The 25,735-nt window shown below is 37.2% G+C and overlaps 1 protein-coding gene and 1 pseudogene across 8 annotated transcripts in view; one reads left to right on the forward strand and one right to left on the reverse strand.

The window, feature by feature from the left end:
• The window catches only part of Bicd1 (BICD cargo adaptor 1), a 229,526-nt gene that overhangs the window by 53,810 nt on the left and 149,981 nt on the right, over positions 1-25,735 (forward strand). The window lies entirely within an intron of this gene.
• Positions 19,396-20,657, reverse strand: LOC143397353 (ribosomal protein uL24-like pseudogene; annotated as a pseudogene).

Here is a 25,735-nt window from a genome sequence, read left to right on the forward strand (position 1 = left end):
AGCATGTATTACTTTTATAATAAAAAAATGATAATTTTTTTACATCAATTCAAAAGGAAGATGTGGATTGCATATCATCAATTCTAAATGTTCTGTTTTCCGCAGTCAAGTTGAGGTTGTCCCAGTAACAAAATAATCAGATATTTCAGCCAGGCCCTAATCCATGAATGTAAGGAAAGCTGCATCTCACTGTCACTAGAAGGAGGTAAAATGGTTGTTAATATTCTGATATAGCAAAAGCAATGGAGTATTTATGATGGACTGGAGAATGGATTATAGGATTTGGTTTTGCTGTAGTTATTCATATATATTTGTGTTTTGTTTGATCTTTAACATTATTTCTCTTTCAATGGGCATGTAGCAATTTTATGCTTAAAGTTATTCTTACTTGACAGGGATTTATCTACTGCCAGTTCCTATGAGTAAGGAAACCCAGAGGCACTGTTTCCTATTGGTTAAAACAGACTCTGGAGCCAGGCTTCCCTGTGACAAATCCCAGCTCTACCACTCAAAGCTTTTCGACCTGGGGAAGTTACTTTATTTCCTTGTGATTTGGTTTCCTCCTCTTTGAAAAGGGAGAAATAATACCCTTAAAAGGTAACATAAAAGTTAAAAGGAGACAGCATGAATATCATCCTTAAACAATGCCTGGTTTCTAACATATCCTCTGTAAGTGCTGGTTGCTATTATTTGAAGGCTGATTTTTTTTTTTTTTTAACACATCACAAAGAAGAAAGACACAGTATTAACTTTGATAAGACAAAAATTAATTTTGGTAGCCATTCTCCAACATGTAGGTAAGAAACACCAGACAGCTCTCTATTACTTAGTTCTATGTTAATTAAGCCAGTTTTATCAGATTGCATTCTATGGTTTATTCATGCTGCTGATTACACAAGATGATCATGGTGTTTAGATCTACCCGCTAATGCATGACCATAGCTTTTCCAAGTTGTAGTTCCTTATGAAACACTTTATTCACTTCTTACTGTTCCTCAGGAGAGCTTCCCATATGTGTTTCTATCATTGAATAGTCTGAGAAAGTGTTATCAGAGTCCTAGGCCAGAGGCCCAGCTCTGAGGGTCCCAACAAATCAGGTCTAGCCACTCACTCCAAAAAACAAAAAGTGTAATGGTGAAAAGCAGGAAAGGAACTTGAATCAGCATAGCCAGCTGGAGAGATGAGTGAGATCTAGTGTCTCAGCCCTGTCTTTTGAGGGGATGCTGACATGAGCTTTAGGTTGGAAGAGAAGAAGAATTGGGGCTGGGGCAAAGGTCTGCATAATTAAGCAGTTTTGGTCAGACTGTGGTCTGGCTGATCATTATGTCGGTTCTGGTCACACACAGTCTACAGGGGTCAAGGAAGTAGCCACTGCTCAGGGGGTAATTCTCATTGCTTCACAGGAAATTTCCCATCAGATCTGTGATCCTGGAGGGGGATGATTACTCCCAGGGGAGGCAGCTTCATCATGGGTTGATCTGCCTGCAAGCCTCACCATTCCTGGAAGGTGGGCAATGACTGAAGACTTCTGTGCTCCACCCCAGGGGTCTGGAACAGGGTGTCAGAGCTGACAGTGGACAGTCTGCTGAAAATCTCCCTTAGCTATTCTTCTTTTGGTGTCTTCAGCCTTGAAGGGGGAGGATGACCAGCTCTGGATGAACACTCCTTAAATGGTTAACATGCCCACATGCAGAGTTGAGCAGGAATCTGATCCAAAGTTTAAAGTAATAAAGGAAATAGGTAAAAGTGAAGACGGAGATGCCAAGCTTGAGCCTGCTTTTAATGACCCATTGGGCATCCGCAGGCCCAAGTACAGAGTCTGTACTTTAGCAAAAAGGTCTCTAAGTCCCTCTTATAAAAGTACAATTCTTTTTTTAAAATATGTTCTTTTTAGTTATACCTAACAGTAGATTTTTTTTTTTTTTTTTTTTTTTTTTTTGGTGCTAGGAATTAAACCCAGGACCTTATACATGTAAGGCAAGCACTGTACCAGCTGAGCTATATCCCTAGCCTGGTAGAATGTATTTTGACATAGCATACATATATGGATATTACTTCCCATTTTTGTAAAAGCACAATTCTGTGGAATAGGTGGTGGAAGAGCCAGGGGTTCAGAGGTCCCTGTTTTTCTGGTGCAATTTCCTGTTCCTTGTCTGCTCCCAGGGTGAGATGTGGTAAATGAACTTTCACTTGAAGGGTCTCAGTTCAGAACTGAGGAGCAAAGCCCCATGAGGGTCCAGGGCAAGAGTGGAAGCTGGCTGCTCAGGGGTGCTTCTGTCTTGGTCTTTGAGGGAAGAGAATGGGAGGTTTGTAGGAGTCTTTGAGACTGAGGTGAGAACAGTTACCTGACATTACTGATAGGAACCAGCTAGTCATAACAGTGGTCAATCTCTGGCAGTATTTGTGCTGAAAAATCTTCAGACCCAAACTGCCGGAGATGTTCAACAATGTAGAAACTATGCACATGAACCAAACTGTTAGTCAAGTCCTGTGTGGATCCAAAATAGACTCCTGAGAAAAATTCTGATTTGTGTCCGTTTGCCGTGAGGAGATAGAGCAGCCTTGCCTCCGGATATGATTCCTAGTCAGGACTTTAATTTCCATAGTGAATGTGGGCTTAATGATTTATTCTGCCTTCCAGGCTCTCCTGGGGATTTACCTGGAACTGTTAATTTTCTCATAAAATGTTCAACTGAAAAAATTACTTTCAAGAAAAATAATGTACAAGATAATATTTACTCTGATACTTGGCACAATGAATATTTATTGTATTGTTGAGTCTGTCCTAAGTATTTCAAAGTTTATTTTCTAGGTTAATGGCTTCTGAACTCTGTGACAGAAGCCTTTGAGGTCTTTGGGGAGGGAAGACAATAAAAGGAAGGAAAGGTCCAACTTTGCCTTGATCTGTTTTATATACTTGACTTCTCTAGAAGGTTCTCTCTGAAGAAAAGTTTTCTTTGTTAACCACAGAGAAAACCACTTCTACTGACAAATAATGTTTGTGTGTATGTGTGGTGTGTGTGTGGTATGTATGTGGTATGTGTGGGGGACTGGGGACCAAACCCAGGGCCTTGTGTGTGCTAAGCACATGCTTCACCACTGAGCTACATCCCTGTCCCTGCAAATGACGTGTCATCCTGAGATCACCAAGGTCACTGGACAACTTTCACTGTAAAAACTACTCATGTTGCTTTACTGTCCTAAAGAAATACCTTCACCAAATTTGTTGAACTATTCCTTTATAGTATATTGAAGGTTCTTACAAGAATGGCCTCCCACTGTGCAACCATAGAATATGGGTCCTTTTGATCTGTGTTCCACACACAGGTCTCCCCATCAAGCATCTTTCTGAGTTCAGTCCTAAGAAAAATCTTATTATACTAGAGAATAATTTCCCTTCTCTGACAATGTGAAGTATACAGAGAAGTGTATTTTATTTTCAGCTTTTCCTTAGAGGTCCTGAAAAATCCTGAGCTAAGTTTTCTGCTCATCACAGAAATGGTATTGACTTTCAGGGGTTGGAAAGTTTATTTTCTCTCTTCCTTATCTATTTCCACCTATTTTTACCATTTTGCCTCCACTTTATTTTATATGCCTCTTTGTGAGCTGCCTCCAGTGCTTCTTGGAATAGGGCAGGATATAAGTTCAATAAATAAAAGATGTCTAAACCACTTATGGAGAAGGTCCTCTTGGGACACAGCCGAAACATTACTGATAGAAAGGGACCTGGCTCCCACCTTCTACAGGAGTACTGTTTTCTCATTTCTTCACATTGTGCTTTAGTCTTTAAGAGGCTGATGGACCTATATTTATAGCAGGTGAAGTCCTATTTATAGAATGTCACCCTAACGAACTTTAGAGTTATTGCTTACTTGGGCTGGCATAATATTGTATGAGCAAAATTTCCCAAAGGGTATTATCAGTTTGAACAGAGATTAGTGGATCACTGAATTTTAGAATTTCAAGTGACACTAGAGATCATCTGACTCAGTGATTCTCAACCAGGGAGATGTTTGTTAATGTCTGGAGACATGTGGTTGTCACAACTGCTGCTGGCATCTAGGGGTAGAGACCAGGGATGCTGCTAAGCAACCTACAGAGCCCCAGGGAGCCCCCACACCAAAGTGGTGATGCTTCTGGGGTTGGAAACCCTGACCCAGCCAATTCCATAGTACTTCAGATAGACTGAGATCCAGAATTTAAATGACCTGTCCTTCCAATATAAGATCAAAAATATAATTACCCAGATTCATTCTTAAAATAATGAAATGATGAAAAATCTCCCTTTAAGATTGACAACAAGGCAAAGACCTCTGCCTTGGAGAGCTGTATGTGGCAGCCCTGTCGGAGTCGGGCATGGCTGCTGAACTTATTTGGCCCTGTGGAGCGTGAGCAGCCTCAACATATGTCTCTTTCAGGTGGGAGCCTTAGACGCACCTGTTTGATGTGTCATTCTGCCTCCCTCTGCCAGCGTGGCCTGCAGAGTTCCAGAGAGAGGCAGCCACAGCTGCTCCATGTTGGGGACATGCTGAGAACTGGAAATAGCCTTTTACTGCTGCTTTTAAAATGTATTCATGTTATCAACTAGGACCCTAGGGACTGCATACAGGGCTGGGCGGCTGAGCAAGATTTTGTGGCTTTCCTTTCCGTTGTAACTTAAGATCTGCATGTGCAGCCTTCAATTCTTGCTCCTTCTGTGGTTCCTCAGTTGGGGCCCTTTTTGTTCACGCCATCTGGAGCGCATGGTAAGGCTTCTGCTGTGGTCCCGCTATGACTGAGATAGCAATACGAGTGCTTTCCCTTTTTGTGATTTGTTATTATATTTTTAAAATTATAGTCCTGAAATAGCTTGAGCACTAGACAGCAAGACAGAATTTTCCTTCCCTTCTCCTGTGTTTTTTTTTTTTCTCTCTTCTTTTTATATTTGCTTCTACCCAGGACTGGGCACCAACGCACAGATGGCCAGCTGGTTTTTATCTACCTATATGTGGAAGTCTAGAATAATCCATTACCTAAAGAGGAGGGAGTAGGTGCTAGTGATGTGGTACTGGAGTTAACAAGCAGCTAGGTGTTTTGTGAAAGGGGTGGCTGGTTTGGCTCTTTTTCTCTCTTCAAGACCTCTGTGTCATTTTGTGCCAAAGATAATTGTTTGTTTATGTCTTTTAGTTGATCCTCAAGTTCTTTAATCTTCCTGACAGACTCTAGTTTTTCAGTTTGTAGAACCTGAATCATGTTTTGCAAGTCACAGATTTTAGACTCATCAGTTACTGTTACTCTCAAGTCACCTTGCTGTAACTGATTTTCAAGTTTTTTAATTCTTTCTTCAGAGGCATTTAGTTCCTCTCGATAACGGCGACTCATCTCTGCCAGTTTCTGTTGATGTACATTCTGCAAAACTGCAATTTCGTCTTGGTGATTATCAAGGTCTTGATTTCGGTTTTGTTCAAGCAGCTTAATAGTATTTTGTAGTTGGCAGATTTCACTTTGATCCAAATTATGTGTTGCCTGTGCCTGAGCAACAGCGCTCCAACGGCCAACTTCAAATTCGAGTCTTGAAACTTCAATTGACAGTCTGTTGATTTCTTGTTGTGCTGAAATGATGTCACTGAAGTCCATGTCATCACCGGGAAAAGCTGAACCATGACTGATGTCATGACCGAATGAAGACGGGGCAGTGGTTGATGGTACACCACCAGCTCCTGAATGCAGTGGTTGGGCAGCTGACTTCAGTTGCAACAACTCATCCTCTAGTACAAACTGTCTTGCTTTCAGTTGCCTGATTTCGACTTCTTTCTGTGCCAGTTCATTTCGGTAATTTGCAGACTGATGTTGGATGCGTAGCTCGGATGCTGCATACCTTTCTTCCAGCTCAGTACAATAGTTTTTAAGTCTTTCATTGTCATATCTGATCATCCATTTGGTATCTTCAATGTTCTTTCTCCAATAACTAGGTAAACCTGCTTCCACATCCTCGAAATCGTCGAGAACCTCATCCTCAGTGACGTTTGACTTGTGGCCAGTGAGGGAAGCCAAGCTGTCCCCCACCTGACCCAAGGAGTGGCCCAAGCTGGAGCCTAGGCCTCTAAACCAGGATGACATCTCCCCAATTTCAGTGAGCCATCAGACCCACTCTGAAAACCACCTCTGTCTGCATCCACCTCTGAAAACCACCTCTGTCTGTATCCACCTCTGAAAACCACCTCTGTCTCTATCCACCTCTGAAAACCACCTCGTCTCTATCCACTTCTGAAAACCACCTCTATCTCTATCCACCTCTGCTCTGAAACTCCTGGAATGCTGGGGGTTCAATTATGACCCAAACACTCAGAATTCCACGCTGGGTGTGGCTCATAGCAACTGTTGCTTTCTGCCTGGAAATGCAGAGGCCTGGCCTGGGCTTGTGCCAGTGACTAGCCACCAGTGGCCCAGTCACCCCCGCAGGGCCTGGGCTCCTTCTCTCCACTTTCCACCCTCGGGCTTGGGTGACTTCTAGCCCAGTGTTAGCAAGTTTTCCCAGCTGGCAGGCTGCCCCTGACACCTGGGCACTAGCTGCCATATCACCCCTACCACATTCTTAATGAAAAAAAACTTGAAACTTTCCCACTAAGATCAGGAACAATCAAGGGTCTCCTCTCCTACTACTTCTTTTTAACATCGTACTGAGTTGCTAGCTAATGTCATAAGGCAAGAAAATGAAATTAAAGACATACAGGAGTGGGAAGAAAGATAACCTTGCTTGGTAAGGCATCTTCTACTTAGGGAACATCTTATAATCTTTACCTTATTCTATATTGGTAATCAATATCTTTACAGCAAAAGTTAGGTTACATCCAACTTCTTCAGGTGTCAAATCAGTTTTGACCCCTTCCTAACATGCTGAGTTCACATAACTTGTTATGTGAGGGAAGGTGTCAAAACTGATATATATTTGTATTTTAGGTGGACTCAATACATTTTTCTTTTTATTCGTTACTGAAGATTGAACGCAGTACCTCATGTGTACCTGGTGAGCACTCTACAACTGAGCCCCAGCCCCAACCCCACAACTGTTTTTTTTTTTAATGGGTTGGGAGTATATCTCAGTGGTAGAGCCCTTGCCTACTAGGTATGCAGTCCTGGGTTTATCCCCCAACACCAAATAAGCTGATTTTATAAATTGATTTTACATTTTTTAATACATGACAGAGGAATCAGTGTAATAGGAATTATAATTCTTACTACACATTTAGAGCACAATTTTTTATATCTCTACTTGTATATAAAGTGTGGTCACACCAATTCATGTCTTCTTACACGTACTTTGGATAAGGATGTGTATCACATTTCACCATCATTGCTAACACCCTGCTTCCTCCCTTCCCTCCCACAACTATGCCCTATGTAGAACTCTACTCTATTCTCCCATGCACCCCCTCTCTATCCCATTATGGTCATTCACCTTATATCAGAGAAAACATTCAGCATTTGTGTTTTGGGATTGGCTAACTTCACTGAGCATTATTTTCTCCAAGGCCATTCATTTATCTGCAAATGCCATGATTTTATTGTCTTTTATTGCTGAGTAATATTCCACAAATGGTGCTGGCAAAACTGGAAATCTATATGCAACAAAATGAAATTAAACCCCTATCTCTCAGCATGCACTAAACACAACTCAAAGTGGATCAAGGACCTAGGACTTAAACCAGAGAATCTGCATCTAATAGAAGAAAAAGGAGGCCCTAATCCTCGTCATGTGGGATTAGGCCCCAACTTCCTGAATAAGACTCCTAAAGCACAAGAATTAAATTAAAATCTTTAATTTAATTGAGTCCATCAATAAATGGGATGGACTCAAACTAAAAAGTTTCTTCTCAGCCAAAGAAACAATCTGTGAGGTGAATAGAGAGCCTACATCTTGGGAGCAATTTTTTACCCCTCATCAGATAGAGCACTAATCTCAATGGTATAAAAAGAACCCCAAAGGGTAAGCACCCAAAAAACAAATAACCCAATGAATAGATGAACTTTTAAGAAAGAATGATGTCATAAGGATAGTATCAATCATTATATATAGATTTTTAAATAAATTATGAAGTGTATTGGATACTATTCTTCTTAACCACACTGAAGGCAAGAATGTAAATGCAGATTCCCAAATCAAACCATCACCAATTAACAGGGAAAGGGCTCATTACTACTAGGCTGGGGTGAATTATATTGAAGATCAGAGACTCCTTTTCCACATGTATGCCTTGTAAAACTAATGTGCTTTTGTTATTTGTTCATTGAGATGCACTTGCTACAAGACTAGACTTGACTTATTTGTAAGACTAGGCTTCATATTACTTCGACTTATTTATGAGACTGGGACTTCTAATTTTTTATATAAATAAGTCCTAATCTTATTTATTTATCATTTACTTTAAGCATAGTTTTCAAGCTATAATTTAAAGCAGATGTATACAGGAAATGTTGCTTTTCTCCTCTTTTCTCTGAAATATCAGGCTGTCTGCTTTACCTGCTAACTTGGGAAAGCCTGTGGAGTACTGATGCTCTCTGCTCTGTCCTGTGCATCCTGAGGTTACAGGCAGCATGTAGTGTGTGCTCTGGTGTGAGGTGGCATGGCACTGCCCTGGCATATAGAGCTGGTCCATCCAGAGATGAAACCTAGTGGCAGCAAGTTATTTTTTATTTTTCCAAACATATCCTTCCTTGCTGAGACTAGGGCCTTTCCTGGACCCTGCTGGGGAGTACCTGAAGCCTGGACAGGACAGCCTGGATTCTACCCAACTGCTCTAGTGAGTCAGGTCATGCATTTCTTCATACTGCAGCTTCATGGCAGCTTCTATTCAAATAACATTCTGAGCTAGGTTTGGGGTTTGAAAAGCAAGATCTGATTATTAATAACAAAGGAACGAGAGGAACAAGATGGGAGGTAAAGAACTTGTTAGCCAGAGGACAGTGTACCAGCAGTAGTTCCTCCCAGTGACCTGCTTTCCAACAGCCATCAGGAGGAATTGCCTTGGTTTGTTCTCTCTGTGGGGCTCAACCCTGAGCTCCTAATCTCTGCTTCCCTCAGGAGCCCTGTCTTTCTGTTTTTTATTGCTACAATGGAAGACCACAGACTGGGAAATTTATAAAGAAGAGAGGTATTCTTTTTAGTTTACTTTTTGTTAGTTCTAATCAGTTATACAAGACAGCAGAAAGCTTTTCGATTCATTGTACACAAATAAATCACAACTTTTTGTTTCTCTCGTACATGATGTACAGTCACACCACATGTACACACCATCTTTCCTAGCCCCATTTTCCCTCCTCTTCTCTCCCTTCTCTTGGTCCAATGAAAGATTCTCCATTTCACCCCCTTCCCCATTATTTATCAGCATCCACCTATCAACGGGAACATTCAGCCTTTTGTTTTCAAGATTGGCTTACCTTTCTGAGCATGATATTCTCCAACTCTATCCATTTAGTGTCACGGCCATAATTTTATTCTCTTTTAATGCTTATCAATATTCCATGTTGTACATTTACCATATTTTCCTTATCTGTTTATCTAGTGAAAGGCATGTAGTTTGGTTCCACAGTCTATTTATTGTGATTGAACTGCTGTACACATTGATGTGGCTGTGTTACTACAGTATGCTTATTTTAAGTCCTTTGGGTATAGACTGAAGAAAGAGTTAGCTGGGTCAAATGGTGGTCAATTGGTGGTTCCATTCCATGTTTTTCAAGGATTCCCCATACTGCTTTCCTTATTGGCTGTACCAATTTGCAGTTTCCCAACAGTGTATGAGTGTGCTTTTCCCCCGTCCTCACCAATACTTATTGTTTGTATTCTTAATAGCTGCCATTCTGACTAGAGGGAGATGAAATCTTAAGAGTAGTTTTGATTTCATTTCTCTAATTCTACCTGGATGCTAAAGATGTTGAACATTTTTTTCACATATTGATTGATTGTATATCTTCTTCTGAGAAGTGTCTTCAGGTTCTTAGCCCATTTATTAATTGGGTTATTTGTGTTTTTGGTATTCTATGAAGTGTCTGTACCTTTACTTGGCCCATTTATTGACTGAGTTTTTTTTTTTTTTTTTTTTTGGTGTTAGTGAACTAATCCTTGAGATGAATGCTGTATCTGAGGTTCATGTAGTAAAGATTTTTTTTTTTTTTTTTCCATTCTCTAGGCTCTCTCTTCATATTATTGTGTCTTTTGCTGGGAAGAAACTTTTTAGTTTGAGCCTATCCCATTTATTGGTTCTTGATTTTACTTCTTGCTCTTTAGGGGTCTTGTTAAGGAAGTCAGATCCTAGGCTCACATGGTGAAGATTTAGGCCTACTTTTTCTTCTCTTAGGCACATGGTCTCTTTTCTAGTGCCTAAGTCTTTCATCCACTTTGAGTTGAGTTTTGTTCAGCATGAAACTCAGAAGGTTAATTTGATTTTGTTATATGTGGCTTTACATTTTTCCCAGCACCATTTCTGAATAGGCTATCTGAAAGATTTTTTGCTGATTATAAAAACATGCTGTTTATTAGGTCTTTTCTTTAAATACTTTACAATGTTGTTTCAATTCCTTCTGTAATGTGGTTTCTTATGAGAAATCAGTTTTTCAAATTTTGTTCTGTAATCAGTGCATCATTTTTGTTAGGCCATTTTCAATATATCTAGTTTTCATTTATTTGATTAAAATGAGGGGTATTCTATTTGGAAATGATTAAGCCTCTTGCATTTTTGCATTAATGTGTTTTGACAAGTTTGGAAAGATTTTAAATCATTGTTCTTTAAATGTTTTTTCTACACTGTACTCTTTCTTTTGTCAGTGATAGAAAGGTATACCTTTTAGAATTTCAGCCTTCTGGGACTCTGTTTATTAAATTATTAGTTAATTAATTAGTATTTCTGAATCTTTTGTTCTCTTTCTTTTTAAGATTGCATAATTTCTATTGATATATCTTCAAATTTACCAATTTGTTCTTTTTTCGTGCCCATTCTGGTATTGAACTCATTCACTGAGTTTTAAATTTTGATTATTTTTCAGTTCCATTTTTAAAATTTTTTTTAATATTTTATATTTCTGCATGTAGATGTTTAATCTTTCCTTTCATTTCATTAATTATGCATTCATAAATGATTGTTCAATGTCATGGTCAAATAATCCCAACATCTGCATTTGCTCAGTCTTGTCCTTTGTCATGAGTGAAATTTTTCTGCTTGCTTATGTGATTTTTAATTTTGAATGTGTTCTATGACTTCCATGTCCAGAGTTGATCATGAGAACTGGCCTTCTTGGAACCATGTTTTGGTTTGGATCTAAAATGTCCCTGAAAGACCATGTGCTAAAGAGTTGGTCAACAACTTATAGTGCTGTATAGATGGACAGAGAATTAGAAGGCATGGCCTAGTTTCTGAAGAGGCTATCTGAAAGAAGGAAGTCATGAGGGTGTTACTTTGAAGGGCCTATCTTGTCCCCAGTCTTTTTCTTTTTCTTTCTTTCTTTTTCTTTTTCTTTTTTTTTTTTCTGCCTGGACACCACTAGCTGGACAGCTTTGATCTGACACCAACTTCTGTCGTTATGTACTGCCTCCCCACAGACTCATATATAATGGAACTATCTGACCATGGACTGAAATCTTTGAAACCATGAGCCAAAATACATCTTTCCTCTTTGATTTTTTCTCAGGTATTTTATCACAGTAATGGAAAGCTGAATAATGCAAATAATAGCTTCTCTGATCGCAGAACAAGGTTTCTCTCCTAAAGATATAGGATCTATGGGCTTCCATTCATACTTTTATTATATATATATATATTTGTATATATATACACACACATATATACATAAATATAAGTATATATATATATATGTCTGTATTTATAAAATTTGTTTTTATTAGTTATACATAATAGTAGAGTGCATTTTGACATATTTTACATATATAGAGTATAACTTCTCATTCTTCTGGTTTTATATGATGTGGAATTACATTGGTCATGTAATCATATATGTACATAGGACAGTAATGTTCAGTTCTACTCTCTTTCTTATTTACATTCCCTTCCTTTCCCTTTATTTCCCTTTGTCATATCCAAAGTACTTCTTCGTACCCATTCCATGCCTCATTGTGAGGTAGAATGCTAATTTACGATACTTCTATTTCTATCACCATTGCCACAAAATAAAACATGAGAGATAACCAGACTCCTTCACCACAATGTACATGTGTTAGAAGTTCTTTTTGTACTCTTCAAAGCAGAATTACAAGGCTTTTGTTGGGACTTTCTCTGGGCCCTAGTATCCATCTCCAGGTTTTAGATTGGGCTGAGATGATGTCACGGGATACAGGAGGAAACAAACCTGTTAAATTCACTGATAATTTTGGTTTTATAGTTGCACTCCTGGTGAGAGGCAGGATGCAGTGCACTTACTTAACTTTACCATGAAGAAATGTCAGTATTACTTTGTATCATACTTTCTTTCTTCCTCCAGACATTGGTGAGGAAGTCCATCAATGTGTGTTTGGGCAGCAGTTGTGCGGTGCTTAGCTGTGCCCATCTTACTAACAGATGACAGTGACAGTAGCTCATCCCTTATTTTCATCCTTTCTGAAAGACTTTGTTTAAAAGAACAACACTCATATATTGTACACTTGGGTCATGGTCTATGATCCATTTGGAAATCTTTTCATTTTAATTGGTTAAAACCATTCACCTATGTTGATATGAAATTGTTATAGTATAAAATATACAACAGAATATTATATTTTCACTTTTAACCCCATTTTTATTTTCACTTTAGATTTATTACCAAACATATTAAATGTTCACCATTGGTCTTTTTGCTAAATTATTGCCAGTTATCTCTTGGTTACATAAAACTCACATTCTAGTAGTTTATTTATGGAAAGTTCATTGCTATAAAATTCCCTAATTTCTTGCATATTTAAAGCTGTTTGTCTTTAGTCTTGGTACTTAGAATACACCTTGAATGAATACAAGATTCTTTTTTATTGTACTTTTTTTGAAATTTATTTTTTATTCTAATTTATTATATATGAGCTGAATGCATTATAATACTTATTACACATATGGAACACAATTTTTCATATCTCTGGTTTTATATATTCACACCATTTGTGTCTTCATACATGTACTTAGGGTAATAATATGCATCTTATTCTACCATCTTTTTTACCCTCATACTCCTTCCTTCCCCTTCCACTGCTTTTTCCTATCTGGAGTTCATCTAATCCTCCCATTTTCCCCCTCCCATTTCCACTATGAACAAGCCTCATTATATCAGAGAGAACATTCAGCATTTTTTTTGCATTGGCTAATTTCACATAGCATTTTATTCTCCAACTCCATCCATTTACCTGCAAATGGCATGATTTTATTCTCTTTTATTGCTGAGTAATATTTCATTGTGTATATATACCATATTTTCTTTATCCATTCATCTACTGAAGGGCATCTAGGTTGGTTCCACAGTTTAGCTATTGTGAATTGTGCTGCTATAAACATTGATGTGGCTGTGTCTCTGTAGTATGCTGTTTTTAAGGGATAGATGGTCAAAGGTGGTTCCATTCCCAGCTTTCCATGGAATCTTCATAGTGCTTTCCATATTCGCTGCACCAATTTGTAGTCCCACCAGCAATGTATGAGTGTGCCTTTTCCCCCACATCCTTGCCAATACTTATTGTTGTTTGTGTTCTTAATAGCTGCCATTCTGACTGGAATGAGATGAAATCTTGCTTCCTACGTTATTTCGTTGATTTCCCCCCTTTCATCTTTTCTTTAGGGCATATTCACTTTTGCCTTGCTGATGTGATCATATGAAAAAAGGCTTTGAAGACTGGTTCAACTTAAGATCTAAAGATTTTAGTAGCCTATACTTAGGGATTGATATTTATGGGCCACATAGTGGGTCCTTTCAGTACATTTGTACATATTTTATTTCATAATATTTTCAATGGTTTTATTTTTTAAATACTTGACAGCAGAATGCATCACAATTCTTATTAAAATAGAACAATTTTTCATACCTCTGTTTGTATATAAAGTATGTTCACATCATTTCATGTTGTCATATATGTACTTTGGATAATGATTTCTATCACATTCCTCCATCCTTGCTAATCCCCTGCTCCTTCCTTTTCCCTTTCACCCCTCCTTCCTATCTAGAATTTATCTATTCCTCCCATGCTCTCCCTTCCTACCCTACTATGAGTCAGCCTCCCTGTATCAGAGAAAACATTTGACATTTGTATTTTGGTATTGGCTAACTTCACTTAGCATTATCTTCTCCAATGCCATCCATTTACCAGCAAATGCCATGATTTTATTCTCTTTTATTGCTAAATAAAATTCCATTGTGTATATATGCCATATATTTTTTTTATCCATTCATCACTGAAGGGCATCAAGGTTGGTTCCACAGTTTAGCTATTGTGAATTGTGCTGCTATATACATTGATGTGGCTGTGTCCCTGTAGTATGCTCTTTTGAAGTCCTTTGGGTATGGACTGAGGAGAGGGTTAGCTGGGTCAAATGGTTGTTCCATTCCCAGATTTCCAAGGAATCTTCATACTGCTTTCCATATTGGCTGCACAATTTACAGTCTCAGGAATATATGAGTGTACCTTTCCCCCCACATCTTCTGCAACACTTATTGTTGTTTGTCTTCATAATAGCTGCCATTCTGACTGAAGTGAGATGACATCTTAGAGTAGTTTTGATTTGCATTTCTCTAATTGCTAGAGATAATGAGCATTTTTATATATATTTGTTGATTTATTGAATATCCTCTTCTGAGAAGTGTCTGTTCTTTTTGAATTCTTTATATATCCTAGAGACTGCTGCTCTATCAATGTGTGGGAGCTAAAAAATTGCTCCCAAGATGTAGGCTCTCTATTCACCTCACACATTGTTTCTTTTGCTGAGAAGAAAATTTTTAGTTTGATTTCATCCCACTTATTGAGTCTTGGTTTTAATTCTTGCACTATAGAAGTCTTATTAAGGAAGTTGGGGCCTAATCCTACATGGTGGAGATTAGGGCCTACTTTTCTTCTATTAGACACAGGGTCTCTGGTTGTATTCCTAAGTCCTTTATCCATTCTGAATTGAGTTTTGTGTATGGTGAGAGGTAGGGGTTTAATTTTGTTTTGTTGCATATGGATTTCCAGTTTTCTAAGCACCATTTGTTAAAGAGGCTATTTTTTCTCCAATGCATGTTTTTGGCACCATTGTCTAATATAAGGTAATTGAAATTTTGTGAGTTAGTTTCTGTACCATTGGTCTACAGGTCTGTTTTGGTGCCAATACCATGCTACTATTGCTCTGTAGTATAGTTTAAGGTCTGGTATAGGGATGCCACCTGCTTCACTCTTTCTGCTAAGGATTGCTTTAGCTATCTATTCTGGGTCTGTTATCTTTCCAGATGAATTTCATGACTGCTTTTTATATTTCTATGAGGAATGCCATTGGGATTTTGATCAGAATTGTATTAAATTTGTATAGTGCTTTTGATAGCATACTCATTTTGATAATATTAATTCTGCCTATCCAAGAGCAAGGTAGATCTTTTCATCTTCTAAGGTCTTCTTTGTTTTCTTTCTTTAGGGTTCTGTAGTTTTCATTGTATAGATCTTTCACCTCTTTCATAAGTTGATTCCCATTTTTTTGAGTGTATTGTAAATGGGTTAGTTTTTCTCATTTCCATCTCAGAGGATTTGTCACTGATCTACAGAAATGCCTTTGATTAATGGGTGTTGATTTTATAACCTGCTACTTTGCTGAATTCATTTACTAGTTCTAGAAGGTTTCTGGTGGAATGTTTTGAGTCTCCTAGGTATAGAATAATATCTTGTGCAAATAGTGATAATTTGAGTTCTTCTTTTCCTATGTGTATCCCTCAATTTCTTTCATCTGTCTAATAGCTCTGGCCAGTGTTTCAAGGACTATATTATATAGATGAAAATATATTATTTTATATTATTATTATTCAGATGAAAACAAAAAACAGAACAAAATAAAAACTAGTCTGCCCCTTCCCACAGAATTCTAAAACAGCTTCCACATAATGATCGTGAACAAATTTTAATGTTGTTTATGGCAGAAATAAAAATGCATCATCACATTTTTTCTTTTGGGTAGTTCATTGTTTTCCCCATGAATTCATAGGAGTTCTTTGTCTACTTGTGAATATTTTTACTTTGTCTATTTTGAAAATAGTTTTTCCTTCTGTACAGATTTTTTTCTTATTTTCTCTATTTACATACCTTTTTTTTTTCTTATAAGAATGTAAGATGCCTACACAAAGGTGCCTACACAAGTTCATTTCCTGTTATATAAAAAAATGTGTACCAAATCCCTCAATTATATATATATTCCTAACTTTCTTCTAAAGTTTTAAATTCCATTTTCTAGTTAAAGTTTTTTTTTTTTTTTTTCCAGTTAAAGTGGAATGATTATTTTCTTGTAGTGGGATAACCAGTTGTGTCAACATTATTCACTATCTTGCCCTGTGAAATGAATCACTAGCTCTGTTTATATTCAATCTTTTCCCAGATTTTCTGTTTTGCTCCACTGATCTATTTACAGGCCAGTGTTGTAATGTTTGAAAGCACTGTCTTTAACAGAAATTTTATTTTATTATTATGTTTTTATTTTTGGTACTTTACCACTAAGTTACATCCCAGACCTTTAATTTTTTTTTTTTTTTTTTTTTTTTAAATTTTAAGATAGGATCTCATTAAGTTGCTGAGTCTGGCCTTGAACCTGTAGTGGTTTGGCCTTGGCCTCCTGAGTCACTGGGATTGCAGGAATGCACCACTCTGCCTGGCTTTTAATGGAAATTTTAAAATAGTAAGCCTTCTTATTGTTTTAAAATAGCTTTCTGGGTTATTTCTAGATTTTTATTTTTTAACAAATGAAATCATTTATCTCCAAAACCTCACTGGGAATATAAATGGAATGAAATCTTTTGATTCACCATCATGGAATGTATTTACATTTATTCAAATCTTCTTCTTTGGTTTTTAAAAATATGAGAAGAACTAGTGTTCTTCATGTAGGATGTGTTCCTCTCCTCATATTTTATAGGACTTTTTTTTTGTAATGGAAAAAAATGGAAATTTCCCTTTTTACCTGGTTGTTATTATTATAAAGAAAAGTTATTATTTTACTTGAACCTTTATAGCATTTAATATGTGCAAGCATTTTTAGTTGATTTTTGGGATTTGTTTCTTCTTATGAATGTAAGAAGAGGTTGATCATGTTTGCCTTGCTTATTGTTTTATCCCCAGCATTCTAGCAGTTGTAGTGAATGAATGAATGATTGAATAAAAGATATCTTAAAAAGAGTTAGAGATGACATTCAATAATTTTCTTCATTTTCCCTTTCCTACCCTTTTCCCTGTGTTTTTAACTCAAACCAAGCTTTGACATCCTTAGATTACTGCAGCAAATAAGGTGGGTAGTTCCTTCAGTTTTTTCTTTAACTTAAAAAAAAAAAAAAAAAAAACTTTATTAAAGTCTGTTGTATGTATCCTTAAAAAACCCCACTTTTAATACTTAAGAAGTGTACAATTAAATAATTTTTATTTATTTTATTCAGTGGTGTAACCATATCTATATATCAGATTGAGAATATTTCATTTTCCTAAGATCTCTGATGCCCAGTGAAAGTTTATTCCTGTTCTCATCCTCACCCCAATCCCCAGGCAACCATGGATTTTCTTTTTATTCCAGTGAACTTGCCTATTCTGGACATTTCATAAATATGAGTTTGCACAGATTAATGTTGTTTATTCTAGAATCTCATGTAACCTAAACCACACAGTGTGTGCTTGTTGTTGGCTTCTTTCAGCAACATGAGGTTTCTGAGTTTCATTCTGTTATTATGCTCATCTCAATACTTTGTTCCTTTTTATTGTTGAGAGTACTCCATTGTGCCAGTGTATCATGCTTTATCCATTTTCCTGTTGAATGTTCTGGTCATTTTTTGTTTGTGTTTATTAGGAGCAAAGGTGCTACAGAACATCCTTGTACAAGTCTTTTTGTAGACATGATTTCATTTTTGCGTGTGTATAAATACTGGAGTATCATTACTAGGTCACAAGGCAGTTGTATGTTATCTGCTTTTATCTGGTATTACATCACTTTATAAACTCTGTTAGAATTACAGTTTTTAAAATATCATGTTTTGGATTTTCTAAATAATGTACAATTTGGATATATTTATAATTTCTTTTATCATATTGTTACTGATTGTTTTATTTACTCTTAGAACTTCCAAAACATTTAATATTTTTTCAATAATGATGGAGATATTGTCACTCTTGTTTCTGATTTTTTAAAAAATCTTTTTATTTTTTTGTCGTGCTGGGTATGAACCCATGTCCTTGTGCATAGGAGTGGGGGAAGCACTCTACCAAGTGAGCTATATCCCTAACCCTTTCTGATTTTAATGGAAATTATTTTGGTGCATTATCATTTAGTATGATGTTTGGTTTCGGTAAACAGTTTTTATCATATTTAAATAGTTTTAGTAAAGCTTTCCCTCTTTTGCCTAGCTGCTGAATTTTATTGTGGTAATTCATTTGCTTTTCTTCCTTTGTTGATATAAAGGAAGATATAGATTTCCTGAAAACAGACTCTTTTAGCATTCCTGAAATAAATCTTACAAAAGACGAAAGATGGCACTAGGCTTTACAGAAGAGAAAATCTAAATGGCCAACAAACATGAAAAAATATACAACCTTAGTTTTTGTCAGAAAAATGTATATTAAAGTAACATTAATATACCATTTTCTGTTCAGGTTAGCAGAAAAAGTGATTATTCCCAGTACTAAAAATTTAAGAAAAGAGTACATTCATTTACTGGAAGGAATGTGAGTTCTTTTGGAAAAGCTATTTGGCCAAATATTTTAAAACTAAAATTACATGTAATTGTTAGGTCATCAATCCCAAATTTTAGAACCTAGCCTAAAGAAATAAAATTACCAAGATTTAAGTCTATGAATACAAAGATCATTTTGTGTAATGATGAGAAAAACCTGAAGAGGAATGAATGGATAAAATCCCATGCCATAAAACTGGGCTTGGTGCAATTGCTGATGGCCCCAGCTATCTGGGAGGCTGACATGGGGGCATCACTTGAATCCAGGAGTTAATCTCCATCAACACAGTGAAACTCTGTCTCAAAAATAAATAATAATTCCATGTCATTTGCTTACATAATAGAATTCATATAAGTAACAAATATTTGTTTAGATCTCTATTGATGTGGATTTCATTGATATAATTTTCATTTTTAAGTTTTTATTTACTTTTTTAGTGAAATAAGTTGCCCATATATGGTATATATAGTATAGTCCAAATTTTGTGAGATGAACAATAACATGTATATATAGGTTTACCATTCTATAGGGAAAGGAAAAGATTTGAAAGATACTTGTTTTAAACCCTGGTTTTCTGAAGAGTGAGGATGAGAGAGAGAGGAGTTAACTTTTAAGAAAAGGAAGCAAGGATAAAGAAAACATATATATGATTATAGAAAAGAGAATGGTTTTATCAGTATTACTATGTAAAATAGTATTGATTGCAAAAACTTCACAATGTTGAAAAACTTGGAAATAGCGTAAAGATCAGCTTAATGAAATTATTTCCATCTGTTAAAAATAGTGCTACACATGTGTTTAGAATGCATATTAAGTGAAAATTCCAGTTGCACACTATGATCCTGTGCTAGTATGATTGTGTGGTTAATGGGCTTTGTTGCTTTTATTTTTTTAATCTGATGAGGGAAAAGAACAGAAGTTATTTCTGGAAGTATGAATCAACAAAACAGAGTTGCATTCCTTAAATGATACTTTTCTTGGGCTAGCTGTAATTTCATGAAATTTAGTCATATCTTTAATTAGATAGTAGAATGCTTGAGGATGGGACTCCCTTCTTGAGATTCAGTATAACTCTCAGAACCCAGAATAATTCTGGTTCATAGTAGCGAGAAATCACCCTCACCCATACAAGGAAAGGGCACAGGATGAAGAGATCAGGGCTTGAGCATTTAAAATAAAACACCCTGGTCAAAAGTGCTCCCCATCTGACTTCAGTGCTTGACGCCAGCCAGTTGCAACTAAATAGGCCTGAGTACAGTTCCTCTTCCCTTTCTAAAGATATCATTTTGCCAGTTTTTTTTTAAAAATGAAAATTATATATGAGATTAACTTATTACTGCATCTTCTAGTTGCTTCTTCCTTATCTCTGCCCTTTGCCTTTCCTATTTGGCTAGATTTGGCGTTCCATTCCAGGATCTTCTTGAGGCCTTTGTCCAGTGTTGGTCTGGTGCTAACCTGCTTGCTGGGGTGAGTGCACACAGGGACAGTTGTGCCATCAGCCTCATTAGCCTTTTCCCGCTGCACCCCATTCAAAGCACAAGACACCCCTCTTCCTGTAAACCTGAGCTACTTTGCCAGTCTGCTGACCTTCATAGTGTCTTTGTACAACCTGAACTTCCCTCTCCTTTCAGATGGGCACGGTTGCCCATTGTGCTTCTGTTCTCAGCTCTTTGGAAAGAGAGGAAGACATAATCTTCCTGGGCATGTGAGAAGGTGTGTGGAAACGTCTTTTATGGTTCTTGCTTCTGTCAGAAGTCACAAAGGGATTGCAGTTCATTCTGGGTGCTGCCACTTCAGTGATGAATAAACACACGAAACAGGAGGCCACAGTTCTTAGTGGGACATAAGCTACAGTTTCAAGGAAAGGACAGAAAGCCAAGATAGGGCAGGACCAGGGTTATGGGGACTGACCTGTTTGTTGGGTCAGCAAATTAGTCCCTGATTTATAGAACTAAATTTGGAATTTGATTGGGTTAGAATTTAATTAACTTTGCTTTCGTTCCAGTTGGAGTCTCTACTCCAGGATGTCTTACCTGGTAGATGGACCACAGCAGTAGGGATCTCATGACTTAGCAATATTAAAAACTCAGGCAGGTTATACTTGTTGGTTTTGAGCAGACTCTAGGTATGTATAGAAACCTGGCAGCTGACAGAGAGAAAAATGTCAGCTGTCCCCCATGCTGATGTAGGGAGTTGTTTTGTTACTGCTGTAGGCTGTCCTGGCCCCCACAGGCCAGGAATCATTTCTAAGGGGTCAGCTATGTTGAGAGAGGCTTGTGCACTACGTTTTCATTGAGGGCATTCACACTTCATTTCAGGGAAAAGAAGCTGTTTGTTTTTTAGTTAAAAAAACTCTCAACTTTTGACAGAGGGCAGCCTCTTTTTTTTTTTTTTTTTTCCATATGAGGTAGAACACATTTTGGAATCTAAAATATTATCTGAAAAAAGCATGATGTATTTTATAGTTTTTTAAAGGCCACTGAAATGTAAATAAATGTATAAGAATATATCCATTAAAAGGACTTGTTCCTCGTAGTGAAGGGACCCTGCTGCGCGTTTTTGTGTGAAGTAACCAGCCCGTGGCTCTGCAGAAATAGCAGGCCTCTCCTCAGTTGACCAAGAGCTTCTGTGGAAAAGCCTGTTTACACCAGAGTCCGGATGCCATTCCTACCTGAAGCAGTTCCAAGAATATGTACTTAAATTTTAAATAAATGATCAGATCAATTTCCAGATGAGGCGACCATTACAAAGTAGACACTTTGTATTATTGGTACAGTTATGATTCCATATTAACTAAAGTTGAAAGTTGAACCTGACAGAAAAATATCGATCCCTTCTTAAAATATAAGATAAAACACATTTTGAGGTAAGTTGTTTTTCTTCCTATTTATGCTGTCCAGTGTTTAAAATATAATGATGTGATAGGTTGAATATTAAAGGAATCTAAATTTCTACTTTCTTGATTTCCAAGGTGCTAACTTTGCTAAAAACTATGTAAATAAACAATGTAATTTTCATAGTGATAATATTACTGTTTTTTTTTTTTTTAAATTCTGTGACAATTGCATATTAGGCTGAAGTAATCCATATCTTTTGTGGTGCTGAGCTTGGGACCCAGGGCCCTACTCATGCTAGGCTAGTCCTCTACCACTGAGCCACATACCCAGTCTTGAAGAGGACTTGAAGTAGAGGATTTGCCCTTACACTGGGAAAAGAGGCAGAGCCCTACTTAATCATAGCCCAAGTCTAGACTCCCCTTTTGAAGTGGCAAAGCCAGTTGAATCTAGATGTAGATTTCAGGGTCCTATCATCAGCTCCAGTGTTTCTCTCAAAGAATCCAGAGGACTTCCTGCCTGGACCTGGAAGTCACTTGCCAAGGACAAGTTTCCTGGTTCTTCTCTTCCTCCTTCTTCAAAACGGATGTCTTCTTCTCTAACATCCTCTGAAGAATCTCAGCTGCACTTGACCTTTCATCTAATGGGGAACAGAGGCCCCAAAATAGGCCCCTGGTACACATTCTATTCTGGGGTTAGGCCTTTCTCTTGGTGTTTCCTGTGGTCAGATTATTAAAATTTCTTTATCTTTTCATATTTCTAAATATGCTCTTCCTTGGGTCTCTTCTACAAAGGTTTCCTAGGCCAAGTTACCCTTGTCCTAAGGAATTACATGGTTCCCTTGAAGAGTTGAAAAGAGAGCCTTTTCATTTTCCTTTAGTCCACTCTGGCCTTAGCAGGTTAGATTTTCCTCACAATATTCTCATTCCTGGTTCTTATTTCCTAATTCAAAATGTTATGCTGTCTTCCAAAAGATCGCCCTTTGTAAATACTTTATTAATGATAAAAGCAAGCATTTATTCTGTACTGGTTTTGTAACATTATTTCATTTAATCTCTTTACAATGATGTTATTAATGAAGGAGAGTTTGCTTCACAGGTCTGCATTATCATTCACTCCTTGGCCATCTGTATCTGGCTTTTTTAACAGTTTGTAGAGATTGTCTCCTATCACATTCTTTTGTGGGCATTAAAAACACTTTTATAAAATTTTTTTTACTGTAGCTTTAGAGGAGTTTCAGAGAGTAAAATGTGTTTTCAATCCATCTTTACCCAGAAATTAGAATATTACTTTTTACAGTGGAGCCAGAAATGAATTTAGGAATATTTTTGGCATTTGGAGCAATGCTTAAAAGTATTAAAGAGGTGTTTATAGAGAATTCCATATTTTGCCAATTTATCATATTTAAAGCCAGGGTGTACAGTAGTTATGGCTACAAAATGAAAATAATTTATTTTTAATCTCAATTCTTTTCCTGATTAACATTCAAAATCATTAAAAGTTAGCATCAGGAGCCCTTTATTTTATGCATCTAAATGGCAATAAGACAGCTGGTTATCTTATGCTGTATGTGAAGGATTCTATTTCAAGTGCATTTTCAAATTTAGCTAAGTTAATGATTGTATCAGAAAATATCATTTCTCCCTCACTGGCTTTAAAAACATAATTAAGTTTTCTTAACAACTGTTGCTTAAAATTAGAATTTACTTCTACCTCTAATAGAGAAAAACACTGACCTATGTAATTTTAGCATGATCAGATTTTTTCTCCTTGTATCTATGTTCACCTTATCAATTTACCAAAGCCCGACTTGATCTAGAAATCCTGGTGCAGCCGTTGCAGGGGAGAAGTAAATTGCTGGTCTGTCTGCACCAGACTGTGGTGTTTGGTGGAATCGTAGTGGTGATTGCTCCAAGGTGCATTCTGTTCACCAAGATTATTGTTGCAGCTACTTTTAATTAGCTGCTGGAAATGAAGAACCACCAGGGTATTCTTGTTTAGATGTGCGTACATTTATTCCATTTCAAATAAAGGAGAATTTAAAGAATGTCAGTGTAAAATAGGAAATTGCTCATTGTAGACCCAGTTCAGAGTGTGGGTGGTAAAAATATCTTAATGTGTTCTTTTGCTTTTACAGGAAGGATGAAATTTTGATTTTTGATGGCACAATTGCATTCTATATTCTGTTGTAGTTTTCTTTTCTCTTTCTGTGTGTGTGTGTGTGTGTGTGTGTGTGTGTGTGAGAGAGAGAGAGAGAGAGAGAGAGAGAGAGAGAGAGAGAGAGAAACAGAGATTTAGCTATGATGTCCAGGCTGGCCTTGAACTTCTGGACTCAAGCAGTCTTCCTGCCTCAGCTCCCTGAGTAGCTGGGACTAGAATCAAACCATGCATACTACCACCATGCATGGTTTGATTGTAATTTTCCAGTGTTTTCTTATATGTAAATTTCTCTCCTGAGCAGATGATTCACTTCCAAGGATGGGACTCTGCAGTTCCTACTGTCTGGTACTGTGCACAATAAAAATTTACTGACCTGAAGAGATTTGTAGTTTTTTGATTCATTAAAGTCTTAGAAATTGTTTTGAGGAAATCAGAGGGTTGGAAATGGTGGAGAGTTGAAGGCATTGCTATGATTTATCACAAAATTTGATGAATGTTATTCACAGAGCTTTATTTGTCCAGTGGCTTAGAAAATTCATGTTTCTTATTTTATTTCTCTGTTTCTACATGCCTTTTGGTCATTTTGCTATTAGTTTTTAAATAGGAATATTGATACTCATAGTCAGGACTGCTGAAGATAGCCAGCATTTTCTGGTGCTGTGAAGCATTTGATCATCTTTGATGATCTCTAATGCAGTGCCTTACAAGGAGAAAACATTTATTGATTTGAGTGCTACACTAATTTCTACACTGAATGCAAACTAAGGATGATAGGTCTCTTTTTGCCTGAAATTTTGGAAATAGGTAGATGAATTATGGACAAATTTTCTGTCAACTTTTTTGGGGGGCCAGGGTACTGGGGATGGAACTTGACCACTTAGACACATCCCCAGCCTTATTTTGTATTTTATTTAAAGACAGAATCTCACTGGATTGCTTAGCACCTTGCTTCTTCTGAGGCTGGCTTTGAACTTGAGACCCTTCCCCCCATGTCCCCCTCCCCCAGCTGCTGGAATTATAGGCATGCACCACCACGTCCAGCTCTCTGTCAGCTTTTGATTTCTTGATTTCCATTGTTATGTACAAAATTTCTGACACCTAAATTTTCTTTAATTAACAAAATGTATTTTATGAGTAGAAAAGTAATAAGCACAAGTCAGAATTTCAGGGACTTACAATAAGAGTTTATCTCTGGACATTCATCGTTATAGGTAACCAAGATACTATCCCATGTAATAGTCATTCTAAGGCATATGCTAAAGGAGCAACCCCTCTCTGAGCTTTGCTAGTCTTTCAGCAGAGGGCAATAGAAATGGAAATGTACAAAGGTTCTCAAGGCTCTTGCTTGACAGTGGCACATGCCATACCATCCACATTTTATAAACTGAGTCAGATGGCCACTCTGGATGTGCAGCCTTGCCAGAGAGGGGTCAAACAGCCAAGCCTGGCATTGGTATGATAGAGATGTATAATCCTTCCAGGTGAGGGACACTGAATATTTTTGACCAATAATACAGTCTACCACTTGGGACCTGTTGTAAACAGGTTCTCAGGTATTTGCATGACGAAATCTGTATGTTACCTGATTTCTGTGGCAGAGAGAGCACTCTGTGCTCACCACACCATTTCATTTTCTTGGGCTTATGGGAAGATAGCTTTCTCTTCCCCTTTACATCTTTGTGGGACAAGAAGACTATTTATGGTCAATAGATTATGGGGAGGAATGATGTGTGACATTTCCAGACCTAGTTCCCAAATATTTGACAAAATCCAAAATGCTCCCATGCACACACTGTCTCTCCCTTCCTCCTCTCTCCCTCCATTGGTGGAGTGAATTCAGAGGAGCCTGTCTCTCCAAATC

Source organism: Callospermophilus lateralis, chromosome 4, assembly GCF_048772815.1.
Source record: "Callospermophilus lateralis isolate mCalLat2 chromosome 4, mCalLat2.hap1, whole genome shotgun sequence".
Lineage (NCBI taxonomy): Eukaryota > Metazoa > Chordata > Mammalia > Rodentia > Sciuridae > Callospermophilus > Callospermophilus lateralis.